The sequence below is a fragment of the Littorina saxatilis genome, linkage group LG1 (assembly GCF_037325665.1).
Source record: "Littorina saxatilis isolate snail1 linkage group LG1, US_GU_Lsax_2.0, whole genome shotgun sequence".
Classification (NCBI taxonomy): Eukaryota; Metazoa; Mollusca; class Gastropoda; order Littorinimorpha; family Littorinidae; genus Littorina; species Littorina saxatilis.
In genome coordinates, this window is record NC_090245.1 from 67760861 (window position 1) to 67782555 (window position 21695).

The window sequence follows — 21695 nt, forward strand, 5'->3', positions numbered from 1 at the left end:
TGTTCCTGCTGCTGTTTTTCACTTGCTGCTGTGGTGATGGTGCTGCTGTTCAAGTGTTTTGCTTTTGCTGATTTTGTGCGTGTAGTTGATGCTGATGCTGTTCTTGTAATTGTTGTTATTGCTTTTGTTAGTGGTTTTGATTTTGTTGTTGTTGCTTTTGTTGATGATGCTATTTTTGTTGTTGTTTTTGAAGAGGTTCTTGCTGCTGGTCTTCCAGCTGTTCTTTTTCTTGGTGCTGTGTCGGTGGTGCTGATGATGATGTTCTTGTTCTTGTTCTTGGTGTTGTTGACGTAGTTGCTGTTGTTGTTGTTGTTCTTCTTCTTGTTGTTGAGGTTGTTTTTGTGATTGTTATTATTGCTGTTGCTATTGATGCTGATGTTGGTGTTGTTGCAGTTTGGAGAAACACTGGAGCAGACCCTGGAGGAGACACTGGAGGAGACCCTGGAGGAGATACATTGGAGGAGACAAATTGGAGGAGACACACCGTCCGTCCGTCCGTCTGTGCGTCCGTGAGGCTGGCCATCCGTTCGCGCGTCCGTCCCCGCGTCCGCCCAGGAGACACGCTGGAGCAGACATTGGAGCAGACATTGGAACAGACACTGATTATCAGTGCTAAGTACACGGAAGAATTGACACGTAACACGGTCACCCAACCGCAACGAACAGGGAGGGACGCAGTTTTGCGCCCAACAATCACCCCCACAATAACTCCGCCCACCAAGCCTAAGGGGTGTTGAGTGACACACACTTATCCCCTGATTACAAGAACCACCCAACCCACGGGCGGGAATTGGTAAACGCCAATAAGAACTCAGATCAACTCTGACGAAACTATCTACTTAAACACGCAGAGTCAATTACTTGCCAGTGGGAACGCTCAGCCTCCACTATCACAGCTACTGTGATCATAACCCTCAGAATTTGTGAGGTACACATTATGTGACATACAACGAAAACCTCAATCACTGAGAGGTACTTCAACTCAATCTGACTCACATTAAGAGAGCAACAGCCCAACCAAGGGCAACATATACGATCTTCTCATCACCGACGGACAAAACAGCCTTGACTACCGATCTCTACAATACGTTCACCTTCAGTGGGAACGCGCAGCCTCTACTATCAAGGCTACTGTGATCATAACCCTCAGAATTTGTGAGGTACACATACAACGGAATCCCCAATCACTGAGAGATACTTCAACTTAATCTGCCTCACATTAGGAGAGCAACAGCCCAACCAAGGGCAATATATACGATCTTCTCACCACCGACGGGCAAAACAGCCTTGACTACCGATCTCTACAATACGTTTACCCTCATTGGAAACGCTCAGCCTCCACTATCAAAGCTACTGTGATCATAACACTCAGATCTTGTGAGGTACACTACTGATAAATCATACATAAATGATTATTTGTTTGTGGAGAAACAAAATAATGAGATGGTTTGAATAACCAACTACACCACTCCCCATAGGTACCTGTACTATTAGTACACATAAAAATACGTAATAAACCCGTTAAAGGAACAGTGACATTTATAATCACTTAGCCTCATATAAGCCTCAATCACTGAGAGGACATTTGGGTAATCAACCACCAGTACATGCAAGTACATGTGTACACCCCAACAAAGGAAATGAATAATAGTCATCTATAAATGATTATTCTCAATCGAGAAACAAGATGATGAGGATATGGGTTTAAATAGTTGTCCCCTGACGAGGCTACCTTTCAGTTTCCCAAAAAAACCTCTGTAAAATCACAATTTCAAAGAAGTTGTCCTAACACCTGTAAATCTTGCCGAAAAGTAACATCTTTGGGAGAGGGACTTAGGGATCTCTGAGCTGCCTACTGCATTTGCTGGGATTGGCAGACCCTTGATTTTTACCCCCAAGAACACAAACGGCAGACACCGCGTGTAACAAGACCAACACCTCTCAGTGTACACTACTACACCAACAGGAATAACAGCTCGATAACCCAGAACAACTGAAAAAGCACCTGGAGACACCCACAACCTCTCCCATACAACCTGTACATTTGTTGCTTTACAACACCATCACCCAGTACCTCTAAGTATTGAAGCACACTGCTAAAACAGCTGAACACGAACAGCTGATGCCTTGCGTAAGCAAAAACAACACATATGTTTACCATTACAACAAAACGAACAAAGATAACTAAGACGACACCATCAACAAACAACAACAAAACAGATACAACTACAACGACCACAACAACCCCACATCGGGAAGAACGGCTTAAATTTCAACAGCACCTCCAACAACTGATGTACACTAATAAACAGTGCTGGGAACACACAAGAATGTCCTTGTAACAAATCAGACATTGACTACATCCACATCAACAACAACCACTACGAAAATTTCAACAACAACAACTCGAACTCAAGAACGATTATAATTTCTACAAACCCCACCGTCAACAAAACCAACACCAACTACAACTACCATCTCAACAGGAATCGGTGTTTCGCCTAATATATTTGCCAAGCCTGGCAAACCTTAAACTTACACCCTTGAGAGAGAAATTCAATTTCCCCATTAAGACTCGTGTTTGCTTCGAATTAGGGAAAATGGTACAACTCTACAATTAATCCCCAGTTATCAAACCCTCAGAGATAGAAAACATCTGTCTCCACTATGACACCGCAAATAGAACGGTCTCTAGCAACAGACGCTGAAACGATACAGCTAATCCTTCCAGTGCCAGGGCATTTCCGGCACACACCTAAACTATGTGCCTCTAACCAGACTAAGAGGTTACAATTCTACACTATTCCCTAAATATCAACCCGAACAGACGGGACACATCCGTTTCAACTATGACGCCGCAGCAAGAAGGGTATCAAGTCACAGACGCCGATACGCTACAGCTAATCCCTCCAGCACTAGGTATTTCCGGCATTTGCCATCCCTCAAACCCAATCAAGGGACGGGGAAAGGAGACGAAGAGACTGGGGCCTGCACATTCCTAAGCCTCTCCCCCAACTGTTATATCTACACATTGGCACTAATTAAAACCTCCAACTGAGCACACATACCCAATCTCGACGTTTTGCCCATCCCCTCACATTCCCGTATCAAAAGGACACGCGATACCACCCCACTATCCGTGGTCAAAGTGCACTTGTCACTATACGGCTCTCTCCCAAATCATGGGCAGACACTCCAAAACACAACTCCGCATCCAAAGGAGGAAACAAACCAGACTTTCTAATGAGAAAGAAAAGAAGATCAACACCAACTTGACACGAGCCAAACAATTCGTGATCAACTTGTCAAATGTGCAACTCTCGAATGGACAATATCTGGGCTTAGCAAAAGGCCTCAAATTCATACCAACGCCAAAAACCAACAAACCAACCATAAGAAAACAAATCTCTGCAGATTTCTGCAAACTTGCACGAAACATTCGATGCAAATTTCACTTCTGTGAAAACACCTCAACACGGAAATACCTCCGTTCTACACAAAATCCAATTGGAACCCCCCACTAGGCAACGAAGCCATCGAAGAGTACATCTTCAATACCAGAATGGAACTATACAATCTCTCTTTAAAGAAACTACAATCCAACCTCTCTGAAGATGAAAGGAAAGCCCTCAAGTAGTTATCTGACAATCAAGACATAGTCATACGTAAAGCTGACAAAAACAACACAATCGTGATCTTGAACAAAACTACCTACGACGAGGAAGGACAATTCCATCTTTCAGGGGTACACTACAAAACCATCCCCCCACCTGATCAACTGGCACTGATCAACCAAATGATGACAATCATAACACATCTAAAGGAAACCCAACAAATTGACAAACCAACATACAATTTCCTGTGCCAAACCAAAAATGCACAAAAAATTTGCAAACTGTACTTTCTCCCTAAAGTACACAAATTCTCCAAAGAAGAAATTTGCAACCTACAAACAAACGGAGTCCAGGGTACTAGAATTCCAGGCAGACCTATCATTTCCCAATGTGACACCCCCTCCCAATACGTGGGAAAATTCATCGATTTCTTCCTACTACCTACAGTAAAAAGACAACCTACCTACATCAGAGACACATTGGATTTTATCCATCAAATTGAACAACTCACTCTTCCCCCCAATGTGCTCATTTGTACATTTGACATCACTAGCATGTACACCAACATGACAGCGGTTGAACTCTTAAGAGCTGTGGACGAAGCTTTGCCCACCACCCTGTGAATCCCACCACTACCACCTATCCACAAATCACACATCGTGTCACTTCTTGAGCTCATCTTGAAAAACAACAACTTTGTGTTCGACAACCAACACTACAACCAGTGCATTGGGGCCGCCATGGGAATGACAGCATCCCCAGAAATATGCGATATACGCATGTTTCAACTCATGAATGAAATCCTCGACAAATATGCCCACAAAGACACGATTCTCTGGCACGGACGCTACAGAGAAGACATCATCTTGTTCTTTAATACTGACCAAAACCAAATACATCAGCTGTTTGATATTGCCAACGCCCACCATCCATTACTCAAATTCACATACAACATCTCTGACTCAGAGGCGACGTTTCTTGACACCACCATCTACAAGGGTAACAGATTCTTGTCCAACAAAATATTGGACTTGAAAACACACAGGAAATCTACTGAAACATTTCAGTATCTCCATCGGGAATCTGCCCACCCCCCAGTGTCTTTAAAGGACTTGTGAAAGGTGAATTGATCAGATACATTCGCACCAACAACAACATAACCACACAGAACAAGGAAACTGATTTATTCCTTTCAAAACTTCTTGAGAGAGAATATATACCGGACGAACTGGAGTTAATCAAACGGGAAGTCTTGAACATACCAAGAAACACACTTCTAAAACAAAAGAGACCATCCCACCAAAAACAAAGCTCCACCACTCCTCATGGTCTCAACCTACAACCCTAGACTGAGACACCTTAACAGGAAACTCTTGAAACACTGGAAGCTGATTCTACAAGACACAGAATGTTCCGGCTTGTTCCCTAAACCTCCCCTTGTTGCCTATGCAAGACACAGGAACTTGAAAGATCATCTTGTTAAAACCTCTTAACAAGTCAAGTGACATAACAACCCCTGCCTTGCTTACACAAGTTAATGAAAACAATACAACGCCGGGAACTTTCGCTTATTCAAAACGACATACCCCCCTGACATAACAACAGTCACGGAAATCACGGAGAGAATAAATAAAGCTACGAAAAAACATAAGTGTTACACCAACAAACGGTGAAGGTAAAAACAACCCAACTGATCAATAGTTCTGATAACACGAATGAATCGACACGCAACACGGTCACTCAGCCGCAACGGAGAGGGAGGGACGTAGTTTCGCGCCCAACAATCACCCCCACGGCAACTCCGCCCACCACGCCAAAAGGGCCCCACTACACGTATCAAAGACGCTACGCCCAGCCACCGGAGCGTACGGGCCAGCAAGGGTCCAACCATGTAGCAATTGCCTTTGTTCGATCCTCGGTAGTGTGGAAAAGCACACAGAGACACCCAAAACCTCTCCCCAATATAACCAGTACACGTGTTGTTTCACAACAACGGTACTCAATCAATACCACTGAGTATTGAAGCAATTTGCTAAATCAGCTGAACACAAACGGCAGACACCGCCTGTAACAAGACCAACACCTCTCTGTGTACACTACTACACCAACAGGAATAACAGCTCGATAACCCAGAACAACTACAATGTTAGTTTGAAAAAGCACCTGGAGACACCCAAAACCTCTCCCATATACAACCTGTACATTTGTTGCTTTACAACACCATCACCCAGTACCTCTAAGTATTGAAGCACACTGCTAAAACAGCTGAACACGAACAGCTGATGCCTTGCGTAAGCAAGAACAACACCTGTGTATACCATTACAACAAAACGAACAAAGATAACTAAGACGACACCATCAACAAACAACAACAAAACAGATACAACTACAACGACAACAACCACAACAATCCCACATCGGGAAGAACGGCTTAAATTTCAACAGCACCTCCAACAACTGATGTACACTAATAAACAGTGCTGGGAACACACAAGAATGTCCTTGTAACAAATCAGACATTGACTACATCCACATCAACAACAACTACTACGAAAATTTCAACAACAACTCGAACTCAAGAACGATTATAATTTCTACAAACCCCACCGTCAACAAAACCAACACCAACTACAACTACCATCTCAACAGGAATCGGTGTTTCGCCTAATATATTTGCCAAGCCTGGCAAACCTTAAACTTACACCCTCGAGAGAGAAATTCAATTTCCTCATAAAGTGTTTGCTTCGAATTAGGGAAAATGATACAACTCTACAATTAATCCCCAGTTATCAAATCCTCAGAGATGGGAAACATCTGTCTCCACTATGACACCGCAAATAGAACGGTCTCCAGCAACAGACGCTGAAACGATACAGCTAATCCTTCCAGTGCCAGGGCATTTCCGGCACACACCTAAACTATGAGCCTCTAACCAGACTAAGAGGTTACAATTCACACTATTCCCCAAATATCAACCCGAACAGACGGGACACATCCGTTTCAACTATGACGCCACAGCAAGAAGGGTATCAAGTCACAGACGCCGATACGCTACAGCTAATCCCTCCAGCACTAGGTATTTCCGGCATTTGCCATCCCTCAAACCCAATCAAGGGACGGGGAAAGGAGACGAAGAGACTGGGGCCTGGAGACGAAGAGACTGGGGCCTGCACATTCCTTAGCCTCTCCCCCAACTGTTATATGTACACATTGGCACTAATTAAAACCTCCAACTGAGCACACATACCCAATCTGGACGTTTTGCTCATCCCCTCACATTCCCGTATCAAAAGGACACGCGATACCACCCCACTATCTGTGGTCAAAGTGCACTTGTCACTATACGCAGGGGCGGATCAGTTGCTTTGTAAGGGATGGGGGGGGTGGCACTTTGAATCGAAAGTGAATGTGATGGGCGCAAAGCGCCCGAATTTGCTAGGGGGTCCGGGGGCATGCCCCCCCGGAAAAAATTTTTGTCCAAAGAAGCAAAATGGTGCCATCTGGTGCCATTTGAACTTAGAAATGGTCATAGAATCAGCATAGAAAAATCTTTTTTTTTCTTCTTCTTTTTTTTCGGGGGGGGGCACGTGCCCCCTGGGCCCCCCCCCCCCCCCCCCCCGTCGTCCGCCCCTGATACGGCTCTCTCCCAAATCATGGGCAGACACTCCAAAACACAACTCCGCATCCAAAGGAGGAAACAAACCAGACTGTCTAATGAGAAAGAAAAGAAGATCAACAACAACTTGACACAAGCCAAACAATTCGTGATCAACTTGTCAAATGTGCAACTCTCGAATGGACAATATCTGGGCTTAGCAAAAGGCCTCAAATTCATACCAACGCCAAAAACCAACAAACCAACCATGAGAAAACAAATATCTGCAGATTTCTACAAACTTGCACGAAACATTCGATGCAAATTTCACTTCCGTGAAAACACCCCCAACACGGAAATACCTCCGTTCTACACAAAATCCAATTGGAACCCCCCACTAGGCAACGAAGTCATCGAAGAGTACATCTTCAATACCAGAATGGAACTATACAATCTCTCTTTAAAGAAACTACAATCCAACCTCTCTGAAGATGAAAGGAAAGCCCCCAAGGAGCTATCTGACAATCAAGACATAGTCATACGTAAAGCTGACAAAAACAACACAATCGTGATCTTGAACAAAACTACCTACGACGAGGAAGGACAATTCCATCTTTCAGGGGTACACTACAAAACCATCCCCCCACCTGATCAACTGGCACTGATCAACCAAATGATGACAATCATAACACATCTAAAGGAAACCCAACAAATTGACAAACCAACATACAATTTCCTGTGCCAAACCAAAAATGCTCACAAAATGGGCAAACTGTCCTTTCTCCCTAAAGTACACAAATTCTCCAAAGAAGAACTTTGCAACCTACAAACAAACGGAGTCCAGGATACTAGAATTTCAGGCAGACCTATTATTTCCCAATGTGACACCCCCTCCCAATACGTGGGAAAATGAATCGATTTCTTCCTACTACCTACAGTAAAAAGACAACCTACCTACATCAGAGACACATTGGATTTTATCCATCAAATTGAACAACTCACTCTTCCCCCCAATGTGCTCATTTGCACATTTGACATCACTAGCATGTACACCAACATGACAGCGGTTGAACTCTTTAAGAGCTGTGGACGAAGCTTTGCCCACCACCCTGTGAATCCCACCACTACCACCTATCCACAAATCACACATCGTGTCACTTCTTGAGCTCATCTTGAAAAACAACAACTTTGTGTTCGACAACTAACACTACAACCAGTGCATTGAGGCCGCCATGGGAATGACAGCATCCCCAGAAATATGCGATATACGCATGTTTCAACTCATGAATGAAATCCTCGACAAATATGCCCACAAAGACACGATTCTCTGGCACGGACGCTACAGAGAAGACGGCATCTTGTTCTTTAATGCTGACCAAAACCAAATACATCAGCTGTTTGATATTGCCAACGCCCACCATCCATTACTCAAATTCACATACAACATCTCTGACTCAGAGGCGACGTTTCTTGACACCACCTTCTACAAGGGTAACAGATTCTTGTCCAACAAAATATTGGACTTGAAAACACACAGGAAATCTACTGAAACATTTCAGTATCTCCATCGGGAATCGGCCCACCCCCCAGTGTCTTTAAAGGACTTGTGAAAGGTGAATTGATCAGATACATTCGCACCAACAACAACATAACCACACAGAACAAGGAAACTGATTTATTCCTTTCAAAACTTCTTGAGAGAGAATATATACCGGACGAACTGGAGTTAATCAAACGGGAAGTCTTGAACATACCAAGAAACACACTTCTAAAACAAAAGAGACCATCCCACCAAAAACAAAGCTCCACCACTCCTCATGGTCTCAACCTACAACCCTAGACTGAGACACCTTAAAAAGAAACTCTTGAAACACTGGAAGCTGATTCTACAAGACACAGAATGTTCCGGCTTGTTCCCTAAACCTCCCCTTGTTGCCTATGCAAGACACAGGAACTTGAAAGATCATCTTGTTAAAACCTCTTAACAAGTCAAGTGACATAACAACCCCTGCCTTGCTTACACAAGTTAATGAAAACAGTACAACGCCGGGAACTTTCGCTTATTCAAAACGACATACCCCCCTGACATAACAACAGTCACGAAAATCACGGAGAGAATAAATAAAGCTACGAAAAAACATAAGTGTTACACCAACAAACGGTGAAGGTAAAAACAACCCAACTGATCAATAGTTCTGATAACACGAATGAATCGACACGCAACACGGTCACTCAGCCGCAACGGAGAGGGAGGGACGCAGTTTCGCGCCCAACAATCACCCCCACGGCAACTCCGCCCACCACGCCAAAAGGGCCCCACTATACGTATCAAAGACGCTACGCCCAGCCACCGGAGCGTACGGGCCAGCAAGGGTCCAACCATGTAGCAATTGCCTTTGTTCGATCCTCGGTAGTGTGGAAAAGCACACAGAGACACCCAAAACCTCTCCCCAATATAACCAGTACACGTGTTGTTTCACAACAACGGTACTCAATCAATACCACTGAGTATTGAAGCAATTTGCTAAATCAGCTGAACACAAACGGCAGACACCGCCTGTAACAAGACCAACACCTCTCTGTGTACACTACTACACCAACAGGAATAACAGCTCGATAACCCAGAACAACTACAATGTTAGTTTGAAAAAGCACCTGGAGACACCCAAAACCTCTCCCATATACAACCTGTACATTTGTTGCTTTACAACACCATCACCCAGTACCTCTAAGTATTGAAGCACACTGCTAAAACAGCTGAACACGAACAGCTGATGCCTTGCGTAAGCAAGAACAACACCTGTGTATACCATTACAACAAAACGAACAAAGATAACTAAGACGACACCATCAACAAACAACAACAAAACTGATACAACTACAACGACAACAACCACAACAATCCTACATCGGAAAGAACGGCTTAAATTTCAACAGCACCTCCAACAACTGATGTAGGCTACACTAATAAACAGTGCTGGGAACACACAAGAATGTCCTTGTAACAAATCAGACATTGACTACATCCACATCAACAACAACTACTACGAAAATTTCAACAACAACTCGAACTCAAGAACGATTATAATTTCTACAAACCCCACCGTCAACAAAACCAACACCAACTACAACTACCATCTCAACAGGAATCGGTGTTTCGCCTAATATATTTGCCAAGCCTGGCAAACCTTAAACTTACACCCTCGAGAGAGAAATTCAATTTCCTCATAAAGTGTTTGCTTCGAATTAGGGAAAATGATACAACTCTACAATTAATCCCCAGTTATCAAATCCTCAGAGATGGGAAACATCTGTCTCCACTATGACACCGCAAATAGAACGGTCTCCAGCAACAGACGCTGAAACGATACAGCTAATCCTTCCAGTGCCAGGGCATTTCCGGCACACACCTAAACTATGAGCCTCTAACCAGACTAAGAGGTTACAATATTAATTCACACTATTCCCCAAATATCAACCCGAACAGACGGGACACATCCGTTTCAACTATGACGCCACAGCAAGAAGGGTATCAAGTCACAGACGCCGATACGCTACAGCTAATCCCTCCAGCACTAGGTATTTCCGGCATTTGCCATCCCTCAAACCCAATCAAAGGACGGGGAAAGGAGACGAAGAGACTGGGGCCTGGAGACGAAGAGACTGGGGCCTGCACATTCCTTAGCCTCTCCCCCAACTGTTATATGTACACATTGGCACTAATTAAAACCTCCAACTGAGCACACATACCCAATCTCGACGTTTTGCTCATCCCCTCACATTCCCGTATCAAAAGGACACGCGATACCACCCCACTATCCGTGGTCAAAGTGCACTTGTCACTATACGGCTCTCTCCCAAATCATGGGCAGACACTCCAAAACACAACTCCGCATCCAAAGGAGGAAACAAACCAGACTGTCTAATGAGAAAGAAAAGAAGATCAACAACAACTTGACACGAGCCAAACAATTCGTGATCAACTTGTCAAATGTGCAACTCTCGAATGGACAATATCTGGGCTTAGCAAAAGGCCTCAAATTCATACCAACGCCAAAAACCAACAAACCAACCATGAGAAAACAAATATCTGCAGATTTCTACAAACTTGAACGAAACATTCGATGCAAATTTCACTTCCGTGAAAACACCTCCAACACGGAAATACCTCCGTTCTACACAAAATCCAATTGGAACCCCCCACTAGGCAACAAAGTCATCGAAGAGTACATCTTCAATACCAGAATGGAACTATACAATCTCTCTTTAAAGAAACTACAATCCAACCTCTCTGAAGATGAAAGGAAAGCCCCCAAGGAGCTATCTGACAATCAAGACATAGTCATACGTAAAGCTGACAAAAACAACACAATCGTGATCTTGAACAAAACTACCTACGACGAGGAAGCACAATTCCATCTTTCAGGGGTACACTACAAAACCATCCCCCCACCTGATCAACTGGCACTGATCAACCAAATGATGACAATCATAACACATCTAAAGGAAACCCAACAAATTGACAAACCAACATACAATTTCCTGTGCCAAACCAAAAATGCACACAAAATGGGCAAACTGTACTTTCTCCCTAAAGTACACAAATTCTCCAAAGAAGAAATTTGCAACCTACAAACAAACGGAGTCCAGGATACTAGAATTTCAGGCAGACCTATTATTTCCCAATGTGACACCCCCTCCCAATACGTGGGAAAATGAATCGATTTCTTCCTACTACCTACAGTAAAAAGACAACCTACCTACATCAGACACATTGGATTTTATCCAGCAAATTGAACAACTCACTCTTCCCCCCAATGTGCTCATTTGCACATTTGACATCACTAGCATGTACACCAACATGACAGCGGTTGAACTCTTAAGAGCTGTGGACGAAGCTTTGCCCACCACCCTGTGTATCCCACCACTACCACATATCCACAAATCACACATCGTGTCACTTCTTGAGCTCATCTTGAAAAACAACAACTTTGTGTTTGACAACCAACACTACAACCAGTGCATTGGGGTCGCCATGGGAATGACATCATCCCCAGAATTATGCGATATACGCATGTTTCAACTCATGATTGAAATCCTCGACAAATATGCCTACAAAGACACAATTCTCTGGCACGGACGCTACAGAGATGACGGCATCTTGTTCTTTAATGCTGACCAAAACCAAATACATCAGCTGTTTGATATTGCCAACGCCCACCATCCATTACTCAAATTCACAAACAACATCTCTGACTCAGAGGCGACGTTTCTTGACACCACCATCTACAAGGGTAACAGATTCTTGTCCAACAAAATATTGGACTTGAAAACACACAGGAAATCTACTGAAACATTTCAGTATCTCCATCGGGAATCGGCCCACCCTCCCAGTATCTTTTAAAGGACTTGTAAAAGGTGAATTGATCAGATACATTCGCACCAACAACAACATTACCACACAGAACAAGGAAACTGATTTATTCCTTTCAAAACTTCTTGAGAGAATATATACCGGACGAACTGGAGTTAATCAAACGGGAAGTCTTGAACATACCAAGAAACACACTTCTAAAACAAAAGAGACCATCCCACCAAAAACAAAGCTCCACCACTCCTCATGGTCTCAACCTACAACCCTAGACTGAGACACCTTAACAGGAAACTCTTGAAACACTGGAAGCTGATTCTACAAGACACAGAATGTTCCGGCTTGTTCCCTAAACCTCCCCTTGTTGCCTATGCAAGACACAGGAACTTGAAATATCATCTTGTTAAAACCTCTTAACAAGTCAAGTGACAAAACAACCCCTGCCTTGCTTACACAAGGTAATGAAAACAATACAACGCCAGGAACTTTCGCTTATTCAAAACGACATACCCCCCTGACATAACAACAGTCACGGAAATCACGGAGAGAATAAATAAAGCTACGAAAAAACATAAGTGTTACACCAACAAACGGTGAAGCTAAAAACAATCCAACTGTTTTTCACTGATCAATAGTGCTGATAACACGAATGAATCGACACGCAACACGGTCATTCAGCCGCAACGGAGAGGGAGGGACGCAGTTTTTGCGCCCAACAATCACCCCCACGGCAACTCCGCCCACCACGCCAAAAGGGCCCCACTACACGTATCAAAGACGCTACGCCCAGCCACCGGAGCGTTGATTGACACACACTTATCTCGCATCTACACAAACCAGCCAACCCACGGGCGGAACTTGGTCCCACCAATGAGATCGCGGAACAACTCTGACGAGATTGTCTACTAAAACAGACAGAATCAACTACTTGACCACATCACGAGTTTCTCCTGATTCCGAGACCTACCACGCTTTCCCACTACGCTCCTTGATCTACACCACCCTTTAGCAAAATGGCCACCACCAACTTCTCTATGGCGATTGCTGAAACTCAATTCAACTTTTCGTTGGAAGAAGAAGAGGAGTCTACCATCAACGCCAGCCAGTACGGCCACGCCGCCAGGGAGATGGAACTCAACTCCCACATCTTGAAAGAACACGACAACATCCTCGAAATAAGCCTGTTCCCTGCGGACGCAAACGCTCCCGCCCAAGCCATACAGGTTAACCTGAAACCAGCCAAAGAAAGGGTAATCCCCATCTTGGACAAACTGCAGGAAACCTTCAAATGCAGAATGAGTCTTACCAGAGAAATATATCGACAAAGAAGTTGAAACACTGATTGCCCTTCTGAAGGAATGCAATCGGGATGTGAATGGTACAGCTGATATTGGACACGGTCTGCCTTGAATGGGGAGGTTGGCGATGAATCGCACTGTACACTACAGGACATTTTCAATCATCGGTTTGGATCAACCAGCAGGTAGGTTATTGTTTTTAAAATCCAAGACATGGCCGTTGCAAACGTGGCCTTTGTAGAACTGAGCAAGATGTATCTGTTGTGTATGTATCTGTGTGTTACCATAGACCATTTGGTCTATGGTGTTACTGATTAACTGGGTGTGACTGTGAGTCACTGAGTGTGTTTTTGTTGTGTTCTGTTTTTTTACTCAAGTTTATAAAATGCTTGATATCTTTAATCTGCATGCACAGAATCAAATGCTGCTGTATCAGTGTATGAACTATGGTTGTAAAAGAATAAACAAAACAATTACTGAATTAGTGAGTGATTTGGCTCTGATAGTGAAGTTGAAATGGTACTTATTTCATTTTCAAGACATGTTATGTTAATAATTATTGTTCTGGTTTTTTTCAGGCCTCCCGAGAAACCAGAGATGATGTGCATCATTCATACAGCTCCTGTCTTCAAGTTCCAACAGTTTACCTTTAAACATGGCTACATGTACTGGAGAGGTATCAGGATGACTTGGCGTGGTGCTTTACATTACAGACTACCCCTGAAGAGTAAGTTACACATTTCTTTACCACGTACAGCTTTTGCTTGTCAAATCTGTATGGTAAAATTTATTTATGTATATATATATATCTAGTAACATTAGGTATTGGTGATGGTAGTCTGAAGCTTTAAACATGTACTGATGTAGATAATTCAGCAGTCTTTTGTTCTTTGTAAATTGTATTACAAGTACTTTGTAGATGAAATTATTCATACATTTGAAGATGCATAGTAATACTGTGCAAGGCCGTAATTGGTATGATGTACTTTGTTTACATATTAATGGTACAAATATCTTTATTTTCTCTCTCCTTCCCATCTTAAAGTTTGTTGCAACCCTATACTCATAAAGTGCATTATACTGTTTGTATGAACATTGAACTATTGCGATGCAAGAAAGTAAAACATGAAATAGCTAGAATCGGAGACATAGATAGAAGAGATGCGAAGCGCTGTCTTCCCGCTTGCGTTATCCTCGCCTACGGCAGGGGCAAGTAATCCTCCCACTGGCGCCAAGCTGGCAATTGTTCGCGTACTCTTCGCCTACGGCAGGGGCAAGTAATCCTCCCATGACTGGCGCCAAGCTGGCAATTGTTGTGTTTTTAAAGAGTTATAACTGTTTCATAGAAAATCATAGATAATAAAACATGCAAAATGTTGATTATTTGCACTCAAGATAAACAGAAAATCACAAGAAGAAGATTAATTTATTGCATTATTTGGTGATTAGAAGATGAATCCTAAAGTAAGCAATTTCGCTCATTTCTCCTTAAAAACTTTTTATCCACACGCCAGTGTAAGTGCGAGAACCACTTGAGTGAGACTTAAAAGCATCAAATTTAATTACAGCGCGTCAAAAATTATACAAACAGATTAATGTATACACCAGTAATGCATTTGCCAGTCAAGGGAAAGCAAAGTTTCGCACAAAAGAAAATATTAGCTCCCAAACATTGCCTCCACGCACAATGGACTTAGAAACAATGGCCGCAAGAACCGAAGGAACCGTTTTTGACTCACTTCGGGAAGCCAATCCTCTCAAATGCGTTCGTGTGCACACTATTGAAGGCTACAGAATATGAATCAAGTTTACTTACCACTGATATATCTCGTCTGAAGCTGGATATATCCAAAGAAATATGACAGAAAAGCACTTCAAATCGGTGTCAGAGAGCAAGCGAACAACAACTTAGTACGGGATGATGGCTAACAATCGCGCGAGGTCACGCTGACCGAGCGCAGTAGCCCAAGAGTTCACGCGAGCGGCCCTCGCTTCGCATCTCTGTATGTATGTGTATGTATGTCTCTGCTAGAATGAAAGATTTACTCGTTACTGGAATTATTTTAAATACAGTCAGTCCTTTCCTTGGCTCACAATCACAGATCTGGCCAGTTTGTTTTTATAGTTGTTGTTTTTTTTAACATGGAATAAGAGTAACAATGTAAATTGTAATACATGTACCGCCTGTGTACTTGGATACCTCCTTCTACATTCAACACCCTGACTGCCCCTGCGCAGAGTTAGAATTTTCTGAATGAATTCACATCACATTTCTCAACAAAACTGTAAGGTGTCAACGCTAAATATGTGTGTGGGATGAGGGCTCATGCTGAATTTAAAAAAAATAGTAACTAACTTTCCATCACATTCCAGAAAAGCTGCTCACATCATCAGCATAACAAGATATCATGTTGTTAGAAAGGTTCTTGTGAGGAAATCTGTTTAATTTTAATGATGAAAGTATAAATATATCCATGAAATAAAAGGTTTTCACAGGAAGGAATGATGGCACCTGTAATATTACAGAACAATGTTTACAGTTTAGTTCATAGTTGTCACTGTCAGTATCACCCACACTATTCTCCATCCCACTGATCTTGTGAAGAACAAGTATTACCTCCTACCTACCTTTCCGCACCCCCACCCCCAACACACACCCTCTTCTCGATACCCAAAACATATCCCCATCAGCGCACAGCAAAGTCTGGATGTGCTCAGTAATACATTTTCTTTATTTTCCAGGAAGTGAGGTGCCGAGATATGACGTGCAGGCAGCTTGCAGAGTGGTGCCTGGCTTTGCTGCGGATGATGATCAGATTCAGTCCATTCTGTGCTGACAGAGCTACCAGAACTGCTTTAATAATTATAGTCCATCTGAAGATGCTTACACTTACAGAGGTTTTCTGTTGCCTTAGTGGTGAAATGAACATGTAACAAATTAACAATAACATTCTACACAAATAATGTGTGGTGCGGTGTGTATCAAGGGTACATTATGACTTATGTAAGTTGTCAATTCAGCTAAATACAGGTAGTGTTTGGTATGCAGATATTTTCTTACAGCAAACATCGGTTTGTTTGTTTTTACTACATAAAGTGGTATTATCTTTTATGTTGTTTGAGTGCTTTAAGTTAAGCTGTTCACAGGCAGTATTTTACACACAGGCTTAGCTTTGGGAGATGTGTGTGTATGAACTATGATTCAGTCAATGCGTGTTCATGTTTAGACTTTGTTTGCAATATTAGAATTTAGATCTTTTAACTGCATTAAGCACATGAAATGTGTTAACCCATGACTTGTTCTTCCTTTGAATCCTAATCAGTACTTTATCTTGTTTAACATTTTCATTGATTCTGTTTTTGGGTCGTTCTGGTGCATCCTGGATGGTTCAATTCATTCTTATGTTGTGCTGAAATGTTGCTTTTGTAATACAGTCTGCCAAGATTGTGTCTTTCACTTGGATGTGGTGAACTTACTTTTTAAAGGCCTGCTCTGCCTCATTAAAACACTTCGCCTCACTGTGTCAGACCTTCATCAGGCTTTTTGCATGGGATAAGAAAATCCTTCCACTTGGTCACATAGCAAAAGTCAGCACCCTGACTTCTTAGTGTGGTGATGTCTTTTCCTATTAATTTATTTCCCCCAAAAGGCATAAGTGTTTTAAACAAAATTATGTCTTACAGAGCTCTATAGTGGAACCCCCCTTTTAAGACCTCCAGAAATCTGAGAAAATCAGGTCTTGAAAAGGAGGGTGTCTTAAAATGGAGGTTAATTTACAGAGGTTATGAACAGAAAGTCTGAGAAAACAAGGTCTTAAAATGGAGGGGGTCTTAAAAGGGGGGTTCCACTGTATGACTATTGGGGATTATGTGTTTGTAAAGATAGAGCTGAGAATCCTACACAGAATGCTGTGCATAGAAGGCAGCCTGAATCTTGACCCACACTGCTGGCATGACCTTCATAGCTGCATTCAACGCTTTACTTTTACGCTGGTAACTTTACGGTTGCTCTCTCTGGATTGAGCATTTTTATTTCAACCAAGGGGAAAAATTAAATGCCTCTGCAGAGATTCGAACCTAGGACCTAGATTTTCAGGCCGATGTCCTAACCACTAGTTTTTTTTATTTATTGTAAGATGGATATATGTCTAGCGGATGCAGCTACATGTACAAATGTGCCAAATTAGAACTTGCATTCTCAGCCTATATAATCTTTGGCCATTCATGTGAGTACTAAATATTGTGAATGCATGTGAGACTGCCTTGTTTTACTTTTGTGAAATGTGTGAACTCACTTTGTTTACATCTTTGTGTTAATAAATGCAGTTTATCAGTTACCTCTGTTTGTTTCTTCTGCAAGTATGTCAAATGGCCCACACACACACTCATGCGCACAGACACACACAAAATCAGATCTCAAGTGTAAGTATTATTTTTGCAGTTTTATTTCAATGCCCATAATCAGTCAAACAAATATATCATCACACTTGCACCTAAGCTTAAAATTAGCAGTCCTGCATACATATGTAATGTGTAAATGTTTCAGGTCACCATCTGTCCTGGCTTGAACATGCAATAAGAACACCTCTACACAAACACATGTACAGTCAACCGGCTAGCTGCTTCCCTGTAAGGCATATTTTTCTATGAATTAATCGATTTTCCGCAGACAGCAGCCAGGTAGTGGATCTTTAGTATATGTCCAAGCAGACGGTTGATCTTAGTACAACACATCAAGGAAATATTTTTTTTAAAAACAGATCCAACATCTAACCTTCCAAAGTTCATAATCAATAAAGGAGAATGGTATGTTACTGGAACCCTTTATTTATGACTTAAGGCAATGTGCGGCAGTAAAATTACCAAACTTAAACTTGAAGAATACAGTCAAGGAATAACTTATAATAATATATACATCCACGGATGTTTTTCTGTGTGTGAGTTTGTGTGTACGATACTGTGTGTACGTATGCGTTTGTACGTGTGTGTGTGTGTGTGTAATGAAGAGAGAGAGAGAGAGAGAGAGAACTCAGAATGGTTTATTATATTAAGGTCACAGAGAGAGAGAGAGAGAGAGAGAGAGAGAGAGAGAGAGAAGAAAAAGAGAGAAAGAGAGGGGCAAAGAGAGAGACAGAGTGAGTGAGCGAGCGAGTAAGCAAGAGAGAGAGAGAGAGAGATACACACACACACACACACACACACACACACACACACACTGAAACAGACACACACATACACAGACATACATACACACACACAAACCAGAAGGAGTGAGAGCGCGAGAAAAAATGAGAAAGAGAAACTGAGTCGTCAGTAAGTTGTGGTATTGACACGTAGCGCTAAAAGATGTTGTGCTGTCGACACGTAGTGATAATGAACGAATGATAGCGACTCATAGACAAATTATTTGTACGGAGTGGCTAACGGTACGATATCGGATATAAAGCAAATTCGAGGGCTTAGATACTAGCGAAACGATATCGTACGCGAAGCAACTGTGAGAGCTTGGATGCTAGCGAAACGATATCGGATGTGAAGCAAATTCGTGGCCCAGATGCTAATTTGCATTCGTCTGACGAGTTTATAGCGATAGGCATTTTTTGTTGTTGTTGTTGTTGAGTTGAGCATTTTTTTCCGTCACTTCCGGTTTATGAGAAAAATGTTAGCACTAATCAACGTAGCGATAGCGGCACGTAGCACAAATGACACGTAGGACAAATGACACGTAGCACAAATGACACGTAGCGCTAGCGATACGCACCCCAGAAAACCCACGACGACGCAATGTCAGTTCAGCTGCAGAATCCTGGTTTCTTGTCAGGAAGTACCAACATAAACATTCTACCTGTAGCAAGCTGTGACCCAGCGCTGACACTTATCGTAGTGGTAATTAAACTTTCCAGGCTTCACGAATGGAAAAAATTCGATCCCCACACACCGTTCGGGATACCTAGTGTCCATATTGCACACTCCCCATGCACATCTTTTCACTCTCGGCATTTTATAACTTCAAAAATGTCACAGTCTACACAGCACTGTGAAAACAAAAACACGCCATGTTTGTTATCCCTTTCAAGGGAAGCTACTCTCCCGCTCTCCTCCCGCTCTATTTACGAATATGGACTATTCCCGAAAACACAAGATCCGTACTGCACAACTTCAGTGCACATGTACGCGAGAGTGCTCGGTCGCTTTTTGAAAATGTGTATCTTTGGAGAAAAATATAGAATAGTGCGCTGTCTGAAGGAATGGAGTTCTTATCGGACAATGCCAGCGCTCAGTTCAAAACGATGGGACATCTGACTGCCATGCGGCTATGTGAATCGGACATTTGAGCCTTTCAATCCGTCTGTGTCGGACGCCTGACGACATCCCCGAGGCTTTTACATGAAATAAGACCATACGGGCACTAATAGTTGCATACCAAAAATGAACTGCCTCAAGGCTCTCTATTCAGAGTGGTATCCTTTTAAAGCGAATACATTCAGGTACAGCTTCTTCTAAAGAAAAAAAAATTCACCCGAAACCACCAAAACATCTACCTCACTACAGAAAGCAGTCAAAGTGTTGATTTCAAGTTTGGTCTGTGACCAAGTGGAGGGATGGTCTTATCCCATGTTAAAGGTGAGGACAACTTTTTAAATGAGGCGTAGTGGGCCTTTAAAACATTGACACAAATTTACAATAGCAACAAGTTGTAATGCTCAGTACAACCAATACTGAGTGGAAATTTACTGCCGCTGTTGCTGTAGTTTCCCCATCGATCACAGCTGGACTTGGATAGCACTGCTTTTCATCCACATTCACTGGCCAGGTCTTCGTCATCTTCTGTCCCTACTGACAAATGAATGACAAAGGAACTGATCCTAAATAAATGCCAAGAGCGTAAACATTCTAATTCCCTGGAAGACAAGTTCTAATGCCTACTTTTTAACATATATATATATGAAATATAGAAGACGCATTCCTTGTCAGCGCTCGCTATCAAATTCAAAAAGCAAAGCAAAGGTGTGAAACACACACACTCACACACACACACACACACACACACACACACACACACACATACCCCAAGTTACACACGTACACACATACACACTCACTCACACGCACTCACTCACTCTCTCACACACACTTCATACACCAAAACACACCCCCATACGCACATATAAACAAACACACATACACACACATACACTTACGCACACGTACAAACACACACCCACCCACCCACTCTCTCTCTCTCTCTCTTTTTCTCTCTTATACAAACAGACACACACCCATACAAACACACACACACACACACATGTACATAGGCACGCATGTACGCACGCATACACCCGCAGACACACACACACACACACACACACACACACACACACACACACACACACACATACACACATACACACACACACACGCACACACACACGCACGCACACTCTCTCACACACACACACACACTCGCACACACACACACACACACACACACACACACACACACTCACACAGGCGTGCTGACGCGTATCTTTAGATATAAACCGTTAGTTCCACTGAATTCATGTTGGCTGCTTCAGTATGTACTGTACAGAAGAACATATTTTGTAAGCCAAACAGGTGTCACGTTTCAATATATCACTCAAGGTGATTATGAACCGGTTAATTACTACTAATTAACTAACCACACCACGATCCACTCTCGCAGGCATACAATTAAATAGAGTCAACAAAAGTATAAGTTTCAGACGCCTGTTTATGTATAAACTCTCCACCTCCCTCGAGCCTTCACTCAAAATATGTTCCTTTTACGTTCTCAA

General features: G+C 42.6%; 1 long non-coding RNA gene across 2 annotated transcripts; it reads left to right on the forward strand.

Annotated features, from left to right (window-relative positions):
* Nucleotides 1–450: 450 nt before the first annotated feature.
* LOC138976866 (uncharacterized) lies at nt 451–18215 on the forward strand. Of its 2 annotated transcripts, none has more exons than XR_011459203.1 (3): nt 451–1382; nt 14457–14605; nt 16621–18215. It is a non-coding gene; the product is annotated as an uncharacterized lncRNA (long non-coding RNA). The 2 variants fall into 2 exon arrangements; XR_011459201.1 differs by lacking the exon at nt 451–1382 and adding an exon at nt 12047–14063.
* The last annotated feature ends 3480 nt before the right edge of the window (nt 18216–21695 follow it).